General features: G+C 42.4%; 1 protein-coding gene and 1 long non-coding RNA gene across 12 annotated transcripts in view; one reads left to right on the top strand and one right to left on the bottom strand.

Moving 5' to 3' along the window:
• The window catches only part of SAMD4A (sterile alpha motif domain containing 4A), a 204355-nt gene that overhangs the window by 95959 nt on the left and 94266 nt on the right, over nucleotides 1–14130 (bottom strand). The gene's annotated exons all lie outside the window — the stretch shown is intronic.
• The window catches only part of LOC119239110 (uncharacterized), a 43739-nt gene that overhangs the window by 3295 nt on the left and 26314 nt on the right, over nucleotides 1–14130 (top strand). For 9 of the 10 annotated variants that reach the window (XR_005123750.2, XR_008550064.1, XR_008550062.1 and 6 more), the window contains one exon: nucleotides 13992–14064. This is a non-coding gene — a long non-coding RNA (uncharacterized LOC119239110). Of the gene's footprint in view, nucleotides 1–3663; nucleotides 3862–13991; nucleotides 14065–14130 lie in introns of all 10 variants that reach the window. The other variant, XR_008550065.1, reaches the window with a different exon arrangement.

Genomic DNA, 14130 nt, shown 5'->3' with positions numbered 1-14130 from the left:
TATCAGCCACCCAGCACAGTCCTCACTGCTGGGCTGGACACACTCTATCCTCTGTCCATATGGAAAAGGTTTGAAAGCTTGAGGCAGGAAAGTTCTCTTTTGCATTTTAAAATATGTTGAAACTGAGCAGCCTGGGTGTTGGTCTGATTCCACAAGTGAGTAATCCATTTCCTGAAAGTAAACTGCTCACCCTTTGGAAGTAGACCAGAGATTTTGGGGTGCTGTTTAAAGTGTCACTAACATGGTAAATATTTACTGGCACAAACCATGGAGCTTTTCTAGGAATGCCAGTTAATTTGCTAAATTAATGACCCCTAAGGTGACACCTTTAAAAACAAATTAATTCTTCTCTAATGGGTGAGTGATTTGTGACTGGGACAAGGTATTAGGGCGGGGGGAGGGTGTGCTTCACTGACTAGTTAGAATAACCACAAATAAATTAAAACCAGGCCAGCCATTAGATTCTCTACCTTCTAACTTTTCTCGACTTCTGATTTCCTATTTATATCTCAGCCAGTAATGGGTTGACTTTGGAAAACTGTTCCTTATGCCAATATTTTGCCTGGAGCTCGAAAAGATGGGGTTTGAAAAATTCCTTTTCTGTGAGTCTGACTCCATACGGGAGATCTTAGCCCACCACTCACTAACAGACTGTGCCCATCTGGATCTACCTGAGATGGGCCTCCCATTCTCCCATGTGGAACCGTGTAGACTTCAGTCAGCTGACTTCAAAAAGCCTTTTGCCTTAAAGAATACAAAGGTGATTTCTTTCTGGTCCAAATGATTATTTAAACAATCCTTTTCCACAGGCTCCTGTGCTATCTTCTCTTCCTTCTTCATGAAACAGGAACTCTGCTGGAGCAATCTAATCTTTCTCATTAAAAAGATGCCGACAGATGATGTTTTCAGGGTTCCTTTGAGGAGAGGATGGCTTTGACTTGGGAATAAATCTAGCTGAGAAATGATACTCAATAGAAGAACCATGGAAGCTTGTGGAGTTGACAGAGGAAAGGTCATTCTGGATTCCTGATTTTACCATCAGCCTCCCACCTGTCAAGGTCTCTCCACCTCTCTCAGAATGAGCCCTCTTAGTAAAGAACTTAAGAATCATATGTGTCTGTGTTGGGCTCTAGCATCAGCCACCTATATGATCTTTCTAGATAGACTTGGGGATTTTCTGACTCTCTCTGGACCCTGTGTTCAGATTCTGTCCCACCTCACAACTGCTTATGCTCAGGTTTTAGGCCAACTCTACCAGATCTCCAGTGATCACATGCCACTAACTTGACACCCCATCCTGACAGGGGCACCCCGGGGAGGGTCCACCTGTGACAGCACTGCCCAGTGACTGGGAATGGAAGAAAACAACATGCTGGCCACCGAGAACAGAGGGTTAGTAACCCAGGTAATCAGCAACACTGAGCTGGAGCCTTTCTTAGCTTCGATGTCCTTCCTTCCCACAGAGAAGGGCTTCTGTTCAAACAAGGCATCGAACATTTAAAAAACAGAGCTAGCCCACATTATTAGTAGAGTGGGGATTTGGTCTAAGTTTATTTCCTTTTGTGCTTTAACTTGGCAATGCTTATTCTCCATTGCATTATCTCTTTTATTTGCCTTTTTAAGAATGCAGCTGCCATCAGAGTGCAGACCCAGAGCAGAACATCTTAGGACTTGATTATGTGCTGAGAAGCTCCAGCTTAAATACTTTTTGGAACAAAAGTAAATGCTTAAAATATAACTGATAATCAGCAACCACTAATATCAGCAGGGAAACAAATAACTGGGAAATGATGGAGGATTCACAAGATGAGCCTTTATTGGCATGGAGGAGTGCTAGTTGAGATGTAGGGACACAAATATGGTGTGCTTGTCACTCAGCTGCCACTGGCACCAGGGAAATCACCTTGTTTTATTTTTATGTGACTCCCTCTTATACAGGCTTGGCCCGGAGAGTTGAAGAGCCTTTAGGGAGAGCAAATGGAATGAAAAATAGAGATAGCAGGAAGCTCAGAGAGTTTTCCAGGTCATGGGAATAAGTACAACTTACAGGCTTTTCTCCTATAAACTCACACCTCAAGGGTTTTTCCATGCATATGGCAGATACTCCACCATCCAAATATTCAAGGCCATGTAGTGGGATGAGAACAGGGCTCCTTTTTCATCTAGGATTCCTGAACCACACACCTCTTCAATGGAATACCCACCTCAGAAATATGTTCATAATATTCACCCCTACGCTTCCTGTAAGGCCTGTGACCAACCATAGTGTGTTATGACAGCATCATTATTTTATGCTCTTTCTTCAACAGCTCTGTGTTTCTTCTGAAAGCAGATCTTGCATCAGTCATAAATCTTTCCATCATCTGGAGCAGAGGTCTGCCACAGCTTATTTCTACTGTTTGTCTTTTGGGAGATTTCCAGTTCTCATTTTGTTTCAACTTAAAGAAACTGCTGAACTGCTGTTCCAGCATATTTTTCCTTTAGAGTCCCATCAAGAAGTAACTTTTCCAAAGTTACCAGGTCCCTAACACAGAATGAGCGACACCCACAGATAATTACATTGACCTCTTCAACCTCTGACTTACTCACTTTATTAATATCTACATCTGTGGAATACCTTTTTTTTTTTTTACAAAATCTCTTTCTAAACATTATCATACCTAAATAGCAAAATGAGCATTCCCCGGGCAGGTAGGTAGTAAGAAAACTGAGGCTCATGCCTGAGTCCTCCCCAAGCAGCCCCAGCTCCTGCTCACTGGCCCGGCCTGGTGGTCACTGTCCTCTCACTGTGAGGCTAAGGTCTGCTGGTCATCTACACAGTGCAGCCTGACCAGTTAGCTTATGTTTTCTTGGGTCTTCCTACAAATGAATCTAATGCTGGATGGACACTAGGAATTTGATAGTATTTTTAAAGAGCAAATCCCAGCATGTCTCAAAAGCAATAGAGAATCATATTCTCAAAGCAAATAAGACATTGCTTTATTCTTCTTTCTCTGGCCTTGCTGGCAGGCAGGGTGTGAGTGAATTGGGTGTGTCGAGCGAGGGGAGAAGAGGCTCCAGAACATACCATTATGATTATCTAACAATAATAACACTCTCCCTGGCAATGTCAACTGCAAAGATTAAAAGCAGGAGGTTTCTTTTACTCTACATGGCAACAGCCCCTGGAGTGAAAAAAAAAAAAAGTCAAGGAATAAATTGGTTCATTAGGTATCGGTGATGCTGGTTATGCTGATTAAGTTTTCTTCAAACCTTAACATTACCAACTGAAGAATGTGCTTTAGGGGAGGTTTTTGGATCTTGTTTCAACTAAGAAACACTTTTCAAGTTTCTAGAAAAGGATATTTAACAAATGTGAGTATATTTAAGTCACCTAAGTTTAGTTAACATTCCCTTACAACAGCCATAACAAAAAGGAATCAGGTGCTAAGAAGGCCTCAGTCCCCACATGACAACCTGAGACATTATCTTTGCTCTCAGTCCAGAGACATGCACAACCCGTGTCTCCACCACCAGCCTAAAAATGACACCACACTGTGAAGTAACAAGTCAGCAGCTGGTGTGTTTAAAAAATGAGTGGCAATTATTAAGGCCCAAGTCACCAGGCATTGTCTTGTTCATTTTTGCTCATATTTTGAGAAGTGATTTTTTTTCTCCAAACAGAGAAAGTAAAACAGTGGTCGCAATACTGAGACAGTAACTGCCACTTTTCACTTGCATAATTCCTATTCTACAACTATAAGTAGCCTATGAGAAGATTTCTGCACAGACAAATACACAGTGACCTCAGCTATGCTGTAAGATACAACCCTGCAATGGATGATGGTGGTGGGTTCACCAAGAGTCAGCAGTGGCAAGAAGGTAAGGGAGTATGGCCCTGGTGGGGCTCTGAATACACGTGCTCCCTTGTCTCAGGACATGTACACACCTCCATCATTTTGCTTCCAAATTCTTGTCCAGATCAGACCCTCCCATCGAATCTTGAAGACTATCATAGACGTTCACACATTCTGAGTGAGGGACCAGTGAGGATGAAGAGAGGAAGAGTGATCGTACAGAAATCAGCAATGCCTGATGGTTTGGGGTTCAGAGCTGTCTCCCAACTCAGACAGAACTCACAGGGACAGAGCGCTAGATTCTAAGTCTGAGGAGTAATGACTTGTGCCTCAGTTTCCTCATAAGAAAAAATAAACCTAATATCCTTCCATCACCAGCCAGTTCCAAAGAATGAAGAGAGTATTTTATATTAGAATCCACTTGCATTTTAAGAGCACAGAGCAGTGAGCTACTGCATCTGAAGACTCAGCACAGGCACAGTGATGGGCACACACTCCCAATGTCCTTGTACCAGAGCCGATTCATGTAAAACTAAGCCTGCACTCACACTCAGGCCTCAGGGTCTCCACCGGCTCCTGCATCATCTGGAAAGGGAAGGAAGTTTAAACATTCTTGGTTGCAAACTGGTATTTTTAGCACTGTTAGAGAAGATTAGACTGTTTTTCGTGTAATTCATTTCTCATAATATTAACGTTTGCATTTTAAGAGCACATAGCAGGGAGCTATTGTTAGAGAAGACAGGATCAAAAAAAAAAAAAGTGGTCGAGTTATAAGGTACATTGTTCTTTCTCCTCTGTGGCTGAAAATATCTTCTAAATGTCTACTTTCCAATTAGTAGCTTCAAAATATTCCCGGTCCAGTAGACTGTAAACATGTAAGAATCCCCAAAACCCAATTTCAAATATTTGACCTTCTGTCTCTGTCTCCAAGAATGATGGAAAACTGGCTCATTTGTGAGTTTCCACAAAATCCTACCAATCTGTCAGACATAAAATTCAAACCAGAGTGAATAAAAAAATGAGCTTTTGAGCTGTCTTTCCTGTGTCCCCCCACTTCTTCCTGCTGTCTGTTTCTTGGCTATTTTATTTCTTTTAAGTTTTACATAGCACAAAGAAGTTTGGTGACAAGGCTGGGTCAAGCAGAAGGTAAAATAAAAGGCTGGGTTATCTAAGATTTCAATTACCCGCACTCTCCTACATATGCCCTCCCCTGCTCCCCCACAATTCAAGAGAGGTGGGTAGATAAAAAGACAGAATGATAAGACTTGACTATCGGTCATTAGAGACTATTTTAAAAGCAGTCAGATACTAGAATAAACCCCAGGAGATGCATTTAGTAGACAAAAAAAGTCCCTCTTTAACCAATTAATTCCAATGTATGAGAGAATGTTTTACTGAGCTGTAAAAGACTAATTAAAATAATACTATGATAATACTATAGCATTCTAGTGTGTGGGGGTCACAGACAGGAACCTTCACTTCATAAAACAGACACTGAAGCTATGGTGAGTTACGCAGGAGCAGGAGCTATGTAGGAGACTTTGCTTTGCTTCATTAATATTCACATATCCACTTGGTAAGAACTATAGCTTGGAACCATGATTTCCATCACAAAGCCTCTGAAATGCCAGGAATGAGTCATGGCATTGTGCCTGGGCATCACACTGATTTTCTCTATTAACCAGGCGTACATACTGACAACTTCGAGGAGAAAAGCTGAATGAGTCAGTTTCAGGAATAAACCATATTAGAATACTCTGCGTGGAGGAGGTAGGGTAATAGGAATTGGGGTGTTTTCATTGTTGTTGTCATTGCTTTGTTCTCTTTAAATAGAAGGATTTATACAATCCAGTTCTCTGAAGATAGTAAGAAGTATAGATCCATCTAATTATAAGCGTTCTAAGACCATGACCAAACTGGTTACTTGAACACAACGTGGTGTGCTAAAGCTGCTGGGATCAATAATCACTCTGCAAGGATAATCCATGGCCCTTTTAACCCTTCTAACACAAAGAATGCCACCTCTGGACCACTTCCAAACAGTCTCTTGTCCTGACTTTCTTCTTCAGGGAATCTTCACTAACTGACCTCCACAGGGAAATGGGAAGTCACCCGGAGCTGACAAGCCAGATCACAACATGAGGGAAACATGCGGCCAGGCACTGCGTGCCCAGGGCACCAGTACCTGCCACAAGCTCGACCATATAAATGGATCTCCAGCTTCATGGAGAAATCAGTACATAGCAGAAGGCTCTTGGCTAGGGGACCTCCTTAGTATCCTGTTCTGCTCTCTATTGCCTCTCCAAATATGGAAATTGGAGCCCAGCTCACTTGAAAATTGCTTCCTATGTTTGAGAGATAAAGGCCTGGAACGTTGTTGTCCTGGGCCAGCTATTCAAAAAAATTTTTTGGAAGTAGGCCTATTTTTGGAAGCCCATCCACAAGATAGGCTGCTCTCTGTAGTTGCAGGCTCTTTGGCTTCTTCTAAAACCCCTTCCCATCACATTGACTTAGTGTCATCTGGGTCATGGCTAACTTTAAAACCTGGCAAGGTTAGCATCCACAGATAACGTCTCCAAAACTCTGACCTCATCTGAAGTTTGAAACCTTGACCAGAGGATGATTTGAAAACTGAGAAGGATCAGGATAATGGAGACATCTGAATATGCCCAAAGCACCTGTAAAGCCAAAGTTGGAAGTTAATCAATGAGGCTGATTATGGGGAACTGGAACATCTCTTCTCTAAGACGGACCTGCTGTGGTATTCACTACTCCTCTGCCCAGGATTACACGCAATTGTTCTATATCTTTCCTGAGATTGAGCCACTGACTTGCTTTTTTCTTTTTTTGGATCTGGCCTCTAATGTTTAGGCACGAGTCAGCACACACAGATGAATAGATTAACTGAGCTAATTTAAGGAAGCCCTACCATGGAAGGATTCTTTTTTAGCATTCTATATTTAGGTTAAGGTTTGTGCCTGTGCAAGACGCTTACGGAAGGACTGAATTTTCTAAACCTTGCACACAAGAATATCTAACATGAGCTCTTTCTCCTAACAGGCTATTAGCTTGTTCACAGGGGCCCCGATCTCCCCATAGCCACAGAGCATTAAAACAGGCCAATAAAGGTGACCTCACTATATGACAGGGTGACTTTAGTCTCACTTTCATAAATGCAGTGTGCACACCCTGGGTTGGCAGGTGAATATCCCTATCAGACAAATCTTGATCAAATTTAATTTGATGTGACAACTCTATTGAGTTACTACCAGAAGCAATCATTTTGATTAAATCATAGGGTTCCTCAGTCTTACATTTAGTAACAAAGCAAAGACTCTGAAGCTGTCCATTGCTTCAAATATGGAAATTGAAACCTGGATTCTCATGTTCTTACACAGTTGCTTACTCAGACTTAAAGTCTGGCTAAGGAGTAAGTTTAAAGTTTAGCCTCAAGCAAAAATTCCAGGAAGATTCCATGGCTTCTAAGGCTTCCAAGTCATAAAATAAGCTGCTCTCCAAGGTAGGGGGTTCTCTGGTTTTTTTAAAAATTTCTCCCCATCCCACTAACTGGAATATCATTTAGGGCATGGATGACACTGATGCTAAGGGGTATACTACACTGTCACAGTGATAAGCATGTCAGTGGATTTCCTTCTCCTGTTTTTGAAATTTCAGGACATCTGCAAAAAGGCAGACTCCATCTGTGTGTCCTCCTGCTGGCAGAGACTGAACACCTGGATGGCAGAAACCAAGCCAGGATCCATTCAGCATCAGTAAAGGCCTTTAGAGAACAAAATCAATTATCATTGCCTTGTCTCTTGTCTCTCAAGTTCTTGGGCATGCTGAAGAGGTCAAGTTTTAAACAAACTGCTCTTGCATTCTCACTTTTTAAGAGAATCTCCTATAGCAATTTATATACAAAAGGCAACTTAAAGGAGCAGCACAACTCCTGCCCTCCCCTCCCTAGAAATGGAATAAATTTACTTGGCGGCTTCTTGCTGCCACTGAATATATTTACTTCTTAAATGAGACAAACTTCTTGCCAGGCTTCTCACCCACTCTGCAGGGACATACATAGGCCTCTTTGCATAACCTCTTCTTCCCATCAAAAAGAATGAGAAGAACACACTTTCATATTTTGGCATTTCTTGTTGGATTCAAGTGGGATGCTGAAATGGATGTAGTCCCAGGGAGAAGTGAATGAATTTTCTTCATTCCCTTCCTCCTTACCCCCAACCCCCACATATGCATGTGTCCCAAACATGCATTTTTAAGACTCAGAGAAGCCACATGCTTATATAGAGGCATCAGAGGCTTTGGAAAGCAGGGAAGAGTAGCCCCCCAGAGTCAAGGCCTGAAAAAGAAACCAATTCAGAATCACTGGCTGAGGTTTGAAGCTCAAAATTAATGGCTATGATTGTTTATACAGACAGAAGATAGTTATTTAAGGGCGAAATTCAATCTACCTTTAGCTCAGCCAAAATGATGATCCCAGGGAAGTGTTATGCTACTTCTTTTTAGACTCAGCTGCCAGTGGGGACTACTGCTCCCTCCCCAGGCTAAAGAGTCCCCACACTTACCCCAGAGCTCAGGACCCGCTTGGGAGAGAGTCTCCCAATGATGCCTGGGCATCTTTTTTTTTCAATAAAGATTTTTTTTTATTTATACATTTTTTTTTACATCATTTTTCATTTTTGTACAATGTGTACATTTTCATCTTGGTAATAGTCCCCATACAATTCCCACCCCCCTTGTTTTGCTCCTACTCTCTCTCCCCACCATAGTGTGTCTCTGGCTTATAGTTGCTTGTTGATTTTTTTTTTTTTTATACAAGCACTGGGTACAGTCAGAAGCGCGGGAGGGTGAGAGAATTCACCAGAGCCAGAGCGGGGAGCAGAGCAGGCAGAAGGACAGAAGTACACTGCTGAGGGGAGCAGCGGGTGGCAGGAGAGGTCTGTGCGCCATGCGGGACCCTCCTCCGGTGGCCGGGGAGCAGCCGAGGAATGAACCCGCGCTGCAGAGGCTGCGGGTAGCTTCGCAACCCAGCGCTCAGTCGCTGCGCCACCAGGGAGGCCCTGCTTTGCTGCAGGAGGCCTTGTTGCTCCAGCCAGGATACTGACAAGCAGCTAAGAAAAAAGGCCTCACACCGTGGGGCTGAAAATCTGGCATCCCTTTGCTTTTTGTTCTTGGTCATAGAAAGAAAAAAATTTATCAAAAAGGTACATTGGGCTATAAATTATATGTATCAGCGGACTGCAAGCAATTGGCACAGAAAATTACCTGTTTAGAAATTAGTTACTCCACAATTCGGCCCAATTATCAATGGAAGACAATTTATTGTATATATCTAACAAGCAATCCAGCATAACAATTATAGTATATCCTTGTTTTGATTTTTAGAAGTTTCCTTTTTATTTAAAAGTTTCTTAGGAAAGTTTTTAAATAAAGTTAACTGTGTTAAAAAGTTTGTAGGTAGAAAAAGTTCTAATAACTGAGCAACAGCTGGTCTCCGGCTGAAGGTCATGTAAATAAAATAGTCCTTTGATGCTTAGGCTTTAGCTAATAGAAATGCACTGGCGGTTATTCACTGTTTTAAATAATTGTCTAAATAAAAAAATAAGTAACTTTAATGTTAGGTCTGGTTTATTATCTACTAACCTTGAAAGCTGCCGTCTAGCTAAGACCTGTAGGGGCCAGTAGTCTATGGGAAACATAATATACTAATTGTTTTTGCTTTACACATGATAATGTATTTCCTTATTATTATTACTAATAATAAATAAAAAAAAACCTACTGAGTCTCTCGGCAGAAAATACTAGCACCTCACCAAGTGTCAGTGTCTCCTCATTCTACCTCATCCCCTTCCCCTCAGCCCCTAAGTTTCAGATCTTTCGTTTTCGCCGACGCCGTCTCATCCTTTCAGGAACCCCTGACACGACGTTTTGCCGGAGGCTGGTCCCCGGCACTGCTTGTTGATTTTGATTTTTACTTTATTGTAATTAGATTTTTTCCTGGTCCCTTATTTGGGTTTTCTAATTTCCTGCTATGAGTGAGATCATCCGGTATTGTTCTTTTTCTTTCTGGCTTATTTCACTGAGCATGATCCCTTCCAGCTCCATCCATGTTGCTGCAAATTGCATGTGTTTATCTTTTTTGAATGCTGAGTAATATTCCATTGTGTATATGTACCACATCTTCTTGATCCAGTCAGCTATTTTTTGGGCATTTGGGTAGTTTCCACAGCTTAGCTATTGTAAACAGTGCTGCTATAAACATAGGGGTGCAGGTGCCCTTTTGAATTAATGTTTCTGTGTCCTTTGGGTAAATACCTCAGAGTGCAATTGCTGAATCATATGGAAGCTCCATCTTTAGCAGGTTGAGGGCATTTTGATAGGTGGGGATTCTGTGGGCTTCCAGAGAATGTGGGCTTCCTTCTAAATGGTCTGAGGGGTTAAATAAAACCATTCTGAACATCAAGTGCTAAAAGCAGCAGGCAGCCTGTTTTGTTGACACCATTTCTAAACCCATGGTGGAGAAAAGGCAGCCATCTTTTTTCACCTATTCTGAGTGTTTCTCTTGCCTGAATTGTTTTAACTTTGCAAGCGCCAAATAAGGGACTTTTCATTCAAGGTAGGAGCCATGACTGTTTACATGACATCACTCTTTCTCACATAATATATTAAACAGGCCCTTTAGGCCTGAGTAGGAAACAGCCAAATTCTCCCTCTGGACCAGCATCTGCGGCTCTCATGGAAGCCAGGGTAACTTGGCTATTTGACAGCTGGGGGCAAGCTTCACTCTTCAGCAAGGAAGTGATACATATCTAATCATGTCCAAGACTGGAATGCAGTGCTCTGTCTGATAAAGAGTCAGTGGAGGAGCATGAAGAAAATGGCTTTAAACCCAAATCAGCAAATACTTCTCATCATACTAGTTTGCAAGGTAACCTTTGAGGAAAGGCCACAGGCCTCTCTCTGGAGACATTCAAAATCTCTTCTGGTGAGCCTCCAATGAAGCCTGGGCCAGAAGATCACTCTCACAACTGTTAATACAGTGATATTTCACTCTCAGTCACTCCGTGGGAAGATGCATAGAGGGTTTCAGAGCAACAAATTACTTTCAAGTTGTACTTTATCATTTCATTGTTCCCATGTTACAGACAGATATATTATGGTAATTGATCTTGATCTGGTACATATATAGATTTATTATGCACCGTCTTGTTCCAGAAAGAATGTTCAATGACTAACGTGTGGTCCTAGGCACTGTCCCACATCCCCATAACACTTAAAAAAATATAGTATCCTTTCACAATAATTTTGTGATAATAAAAAATATTGAATGTAGTCTTTACATAGCTGAAGTTGAAAGCAAATCAAACCTAAGGCATTCAAACCCTCCAATTTTTCATTTAAAACAAATCCCAAGGTGACAGAGCATCTCCTGGGGGGGCCCTGAAGCCTCTGAGCTGCCTTTTCTGAAGAAGTCCTTTGGAACAGCTCTAAGTGGGAAGAGGAGGGGCAGAGAGTGATAGATTCCATGTCCTGACTAAGTGAAACATGTAGAAATGGCTACAAATAAGGTATCCTATGGTGGGTTTTAATTATCCCCACCTCCCAGACACCCTAGCACAGAGTAAAAATGACTTCACACACCCCTAGGCTCAAAAGAAATCAAGTGACGAATGACAGCAAAACAAAACAGCTCACTAGATCCTAAAAAAAGAAATCTGTAATTTGAAATGGAAGAAGTAGGTGGGAGTGACAGTGACATGTCTCCTGCCCTCTTCCCCATACCTCTATACCTCCCCCACTTTGCCCCCATAGTTTCACTTCCTGTGAGAACTCTGGTGCATATCTCACATTCAGGTCGTGTTGAGCCCTGATAATCCAAACTTCGATTTCATGCCCACTAGCAAGTGGTTCATGGCCATGTCACTGGAACTGAGATGTAGAGACCTACATGGAGGATACCTTCAGATTCTGGTTTCACACATATGGAGGTATTCTAGAAGACTAAGCTCTTTTGGCCTTTTTAGAAAAGGCCAAGATTTCCCGTCTGACACTCAAGACCTCTACAGTCTTGCCCCAACAGGCTTCCTCCACCCCTCCCCCATCCCCACTCTCACCTTCCTCAACCCTATTCCTCAAAACTTTGGCCTGTCTCATGCTACCCCCTCCATCTAGAAGAACACTGTCCATCTTTGCTTGAAGAATAAGTCCATGCCTCTTCTCCAATGGTCATTAAACGAACACCAATCTAGCACTCACTGTGCGCTTACCCCTGTCCTAGCACTTTATGGGCCCACTTCATCTTTGCACGAATCCTGAGAGGTAGGTGCAATTATAGAATTCTGAATAGAAGGAGGCAGAGGCAGCAAGAGATAACCCAGCCTGCTCAAGGAGGACACAGCAAGACCAAGGTTCACGCCCGTGGTCCAACGCCAGCACCTATGTGCTTAATGCCGACGCCTGGTGCCTCTATTAAAACCTGAATATCCTACCTCCAGCTCAAATTTCTCCCTCCTAAATCCCCTAGCCTTCTAGTGGTATCTCTCTATGGCTGTTCCATTTTCTACCCAGCTTTTCAGATGTTTATAGGTATTTCCTCTTTCCTGGTAGATGGCAACCTCCTCGAGCATGGAGCCCATGTCTGATTCAACTTTGGCTCACCCCCAAGGCCTGCACAGGCTTCATGGGGACCTGTCAGTATTTGTGGATGGAAGGAAGCAAACAAGGAAGGGAAAAGGAATCTACTCAGTTAAGGGATCCCTTGATCAGTGAGAAAACTCTTCTTTGCTTCTATCCCTGTGTGGCTGCAATATTTGTGTTCATTTTGTTGTTGTAGGAACAATTTTAGCTGCTATACTAAAGATGGCAGCCAGACCCAAAAATAAGACTTGTGTCCTGTGTACCTAGGAGGCAATAGCAGTCAAGGTCCAAGTTACAAGAGCCACTGGTAATGACAGTGGTGACAACAGCAGCAATAAAAACAACAAGAACTAATATCAATCATTGACTACCAGGGCTAGGCACCCGGCATCCAGTATTTGCCATCTTTCCAGTAACCCTGCAAGAAGTTGTATCATTCTTATCTCATAGTTGGGAATTGAGATTCAGAAAGGCTAAGTCATTTGGACAAGGTCACATGCTGGTAAAACACCACATGGAGGTGTGAACTCTGTTCTGCTCTGCTTGGGGTGGGGCTGGGCTCCATCCACTGCACAGCAGAGACATCAGTCCTGTAGAGGCTCAAGAGCAAGTCACCTGTGTCCATTTAGCCACCCCTTTTGGACTCTCTCTGTGGTTCACCCTTTTAGGTGAAAAGCCACCTTCACACACACATAGTTCTTCCAAGAAATAAGATGAACAGTGACCTATTTTCACATTGTTCAGAGTCCTTAATTGCTAAGAGCAGACAGGATGGAGGTCACAAAAATGTACCATGAGAGCTCTAAGAAGGTGGTGCAGATAGAGGTGGGGCCCAAGAGATGGCGCCGGACAGATCTACTTACAGTCAAAGAGGCAGAGAGAATCTTGTTGAGGAGGATAAATCACTTTTACTTAAGTGATTTATTTAAGTGATTAACTTTTATATAAAAGTTGTCTTAGTTGGGCCACAACAAACACTCAGTGCATTCACAACATTACCACAAGAACATTTTAGTGGTCTGGGGTGTAAACAAGAGATTTTTCTTTACATAGGAAAAGCAGCATTTCTCACCCTGCAAGGGCGGGGGCAGAAGGGAATCCCTCAAAATGCAGCGCATACTTAAACATGATTCAGCTCTGATTCATCAAATCTGGAATATTATTCTATTCACTCTAGGATTCTTGGTGCAAAGTGCTCCCGAAATACCGGCAAAGTCATCTTTGCATGCTCCTAAATGATAAGACCACTTCCTCTAAGATGTTCTGATGCTCATAATATATTTAAGATCAACTTTTCTGGGAATGAGAGAAAAGTGGTGCAGAAATACTAATTGCTGCTAAGGGCCTACTTTAAAAAACTACCACATTAACAGTGGACTAAATAAGAATCTAAAGATAAATGCCCCCATTAAGTGTTCTTTGTTGGCTTGTTTCAGCCAAACTTGACACATTTGCTACTCATTTCTAGTCATGGTGATGTCAAGTCTCATCTTTTCCTTTCAGGGAATGTTCCATGGACAGCACGTGTTCTGGAGGGGGTTTTTGAGGAGAATGCAGCAAACTTCCCTTCTCTAAGGTACTCGGAGTGGGGGGTATGTGGATTATTTAACAGTTCCTTGGCTAAGTCCCTATAATGAATAGA

The sequence above is a fragment of the Talpa occidentalis genome, unplaced genomic scaffold (genome assembly GCF_014898055.3).
Source record: "Talpa occidentalis isolate TD23 unplaced genomic scaffold, MPIMG_talOcc4v2.1 talOcc4.11, whole genome shotgun sequence".
In the NCBI taxonomy this organism is placed as follows: Eukaryota; Metazoa; Chordata; class Mammalia; order Eulipotyphla; family Talpidae; genus Talpa; species Talpa occidentalis.
This window is presented reverse-complemented; position numbering and strand designations above follow the sequence as displayed.